Genomic DNA, 4,204 nt, shown 5'->3' on the forward strand with positions numbered 1-4,204 from the left:
CTACCATGTTGTGCTGCTATCATGTTGATGTCATGTTGTGTTGCTACCGTGCTGTGTTGTCATGTGTTGCTGCCATGTTATGTTGTTGTCTTAGGTCTCTCTTTATATAGTGTTTTGTTGTCTCTCTTGTCGTGATGTGTGTTTTGTCCAATATTTTTACCTTGTTTATTTTGAATCCCAGCCCACGTCCCCGCAGGAGGCCTTTTGCCTTTTGGCAGGCCGTCATTGTAAAAAATGATTTATTCTTAACTGACTTGCCTAGTTAAATAAAGGTTAAATAAAATAAAATAAAATATCTTTAATCTGAGCCTAGAGGAAAGTCTTTGTCCTCAGGCCTGGAGGGAAGCCAAAGTAATTCCGCTGCCCAAGAGTGGTAAAACAGCCATTATTGGTTCTAACAGCAGACCTATGAGCTTGCCGCCAGCTCTTAGCAAACTGTTGGAAAAAATGGTGTTTGACCAAATACAATGCTATTTCTCTGTAAACAAATTAACAACAGACTTTCAGCATGCTTGTAGAGAAGGGCACTCAACATGTACTGCACTGACACAAATGACTGATGATTGGTTGAAAGACATTGATAATAAGAAGATTGTGGGAGCTGTACTGTTCAATTTCAGTCCAGCCATTGATATTATTGAACATTTTTTTATTTTTCACTTTATTAGGCAAGTCACTTAAGAAAAAAAATATTATTTACAATGACGGCCTACCCCGGCCAAACCCTAACGACGCTGGGCCAATTGTGCACCGCCCTTGAACTCCTAATCACAGCAGGTTGTGATGTAGTCTGGAATCAAACCAGGGTCTGTAGTGACACCTCTATCACTTAGATACAGTGCCTTAGACCGCTGCGCCACCCGGGAGCCCTAACCTGCTGTTGAAAAAACATTTGTGTTATGGCTTTTCAACCTCTGCCATATTGTGGATTGAGCGATATCTATCTTATAGAACTCAAAGTGTTTTCTTCAGAGGATTCTTGTCTAATGTCAAACATGTAAAGTGTGGTGTACCGCAGGGCAGCTGTCAAGGCCCTATACTCTTTTCTATTTTTACCAATGACCTGCCACTGGCATTAAAGAAAGCATGTGTGTCCATGTATGCTGATGATTCAACGATATACGCATCAGAAACTACAGCTAATAAAGTCACTTAAACCCTTAACCAAGAGCTGCAGTCTGTTTTGGAATGGGTGGCCAGTAATAAACTGGTTCTGAACATCTCTAAAACTAAGGGCATTGTGTTTGGTACAAATAATTCCTTAAGTTCTAGGCCTCAGCTGGTAATGAATGGTGTGGCTGTGGAACAAGTTGAGGAGATTAAATTACTTGGTGTTACCTTAGATTATAAACTGTTCTGGTCAAAACATATAGTTTCAATGGTTGTAAAGATGGGGAGAGGTCTGTCCTTAACAAAGCAAGTCCTGCAGACTCTAGTTTTGTCTAATCTTGATTATCGAGTGGTCGAGTGCTGCAAGGAAAGACCTAGTTAAGCTGCAGCTGGCCCAGAACAGAGCGGCACGTCTTGCTCTTCATTGTAATCAGAGGGCTGATATAAATACTATGCATACCAGTCTCTCTTGACTAGGAGTTGAGGAGGCTGACTGCATCACTTCTTATTTTTATAAGAAACATTCATGAGTTGAAAATCCCAAATTGTTTGCATAGTCAACTTACACACAACTCTGACACACACACTTACCTCACCAGACATGCCACCAGGGGTCTTTTCATTGTCCACAAGTCCAGAACAAATTCAAAAAAGCGTACAGTATTATATAGAGCCATTATTGCATGGAACTCTGTTGCATCTCATATTGCTCAAATAAACAGCAAACCTGGTTTCAGAAAAACAGATCAAGCAACACCTCACGGCACAACGCTTCTCCCCTATTTGACCTAGATAGTTTGTGTGTATGCATTGATATGTAGGCTACTTGTGCATATTTTTAAAAAATGTATGTAGTTCTGTCCTTGAGCTGTTCTTGTCTAATGATGTTTGGTATTATGTAATGTTTCCTGTTTTGTGTGGACCCCAGGAAGAGTAGCTGCTGCTTTTTCAACAGCTAATGGGGATCCTAATAAAATGCCAAATATCAAATGGTTCAGTAATTGAAATGGCCATTATTCCCAGATCCCAGAATGTAGCTTTAAACTTAAGCTACTGTCCTGTACAGTCTGGGATTTGACTTGATTTGATTTGTAGCTTCTGTAGGTCTATCCATCCACTCAAGATGGAACTTGTATCATTCACTTATATTGTTAGTATACTGCAAAATTCACCCGAGCTCCTTAGATTGGTCTTCCCTGGCTGTCTGGCCCTGCTGGGACACCCGTCACCATCTGATCCTGCTAAGACATGATGAACATAGTGTAGAGCTGTTTATTACTCTGTGGAAAGTAAGGAATTCGCTAGGGAAAATCCCAGATACTGTTACATTGCTATACTGACTATTAAAACTCTCATTGCTCTGAAAATAAGTCTCAATATTGGTCTTCAATCATTTGGCCGCTGTTTTCATAATTTGATTCCGGTCTAGTGTGACTGAGTCAAAAAGAATAGCTAACGTTAGCCAACCTTTGGCCCGCTCTCTCTCTCTAACGGTACATCAACTGGCAAAAGCTAGCCATGTTAATTGACTTCTGTTGAAACGGGACAAAACTAAGGCTACAAAACATTTCCGTAACTAACATCAGCTGTTAGATAGTAACAATAGCCACCTCATATCGCTATATGACAGGAAGTTAGAGGCTAGAGCTGAGTTGGCTTATGGTAGGTTAGCCACTAGCTAGCTAATTCATTAACCTAAGTGGACAGGGGATGAAACATTAGCTAACGTCACATGTCAGTTACACTAGCTAATATCTCAGTAGTGAGAATAAACACTAGTTTTGTTTTTTTCTGTTAAGTTAAACAGCAGTTACCTTGCCAGCGACATCAGTCAATTGAAGTGTAGCCAGTTTCTACTCTGCTTGCTTTTACAACTCGGAGAAAGAGTGCAACACACTGCCAGCAGCTACCTCTGTTCAACTCTCCCGTGCTGGTCCAGCCAGCCTTCCAGAAGCTTTGCCTTTCGCACAGCCAGTCCGCTCACTCTGTGGTGTCTGCATGGTCCTAAAGCACAATGTTGACGCTTTTTGCATCACATTGCAATGATAAAATTGGGGGGGGGTGGACAAAAGTGCAATGTGGAGGTGTTTAGACTCATCTTTTGGCTGCCTTGTTACCCATACAGGTCTGACAGTAAGATTGGTATTATTAAGATGATGTATTCGTGTTGCTGGACTGAAAATATATCCTTCCACGTATCATTGTGTGCATGTTTTACGTGTACGAATGAGAGAAAGAGAGAGGGGGAGGACGAGAGAGGGGGGAGGGAACATGAGAGAGTATAAGGGAAGCAGATAGACAGAGATAGAGAGAGGGGGAGGATGAGAGAGGGGAGAGGGAACATGAGAGAGTATAAGTGAAGCAGATAGACAGAGATAGAGAGGGGGAGGATGAGAGAGGGGGAGAGGGAACATGAGAGAGTATAAGGAAGCTGATAGACAGAGACAGAGAGAGAGAGGGGGGGGAGGATGAGAGAGGGGGAGAGGGAACATGAGAGAGTATAAGGGAAGCAGATAGACAGAGACAGAGAGAGAGAGAGAGAGAGAGAGAGAGAGAGAAAGAGAGAGGGGGGATGATGAGAGAGGGGGGAGAGGGAACATGAGAGAGTATTAGGGAAGCAGATAGACAGAGATAGAGAGAAAGAGAGAGGGGGGGGTGAGGACGAGAGAGGGGGAGAGGGAACATGAGAGAGTATAAGGAAGCTGATAGACAGAGACAGAGAGAGAGAGAGAGAGAGAGAGAGAGAGAGAGAGAGAGAGAGAGGGGGGTGAGGACGAGAGAGGGGGGAGAGGGAACATGAGAGAGTATAAGGGAAGCTGATAGACAGAGACAGAGAGAGAGAGAGAGAGAGAGAGAGGGGGGTGAGGACGAGAGAGGGGGAGAGGGAACATGAGAGAGTATAAGGGAAGCTGATAGACAGAGACAGAGAGAGAGAGAGAGAGAGGGGGTGAGGACGAGAGAGGGGGAGAGGGAACATGAGAGAGTATAAGGGAAGCAGATAGACTGAGATAGAGAGAGGGGAGCGAGAGAGGGGGCGAGAGAGGGGGAGAGGGGAACATGAGAGAGTATTAGGGGAGCTGATAGACAGAGACAG

Source organism: Oncorhynchus gorbuscha, linkage group LG17 (assembly GCF_021184085.1).
Source record: "Oncorhynchus gorbuscha isolate QuinsamMale2020 ecotype Even-year linkage group LG17, OgorEven_v1.0, whole genome shotgun sequence".
NCBI lineage: Eukaryota > Metazoa > Chordata > Actinopteri > Salmoniformes > Salmonidae > Oncorhynchus > Oncorhynchus gorbuscha.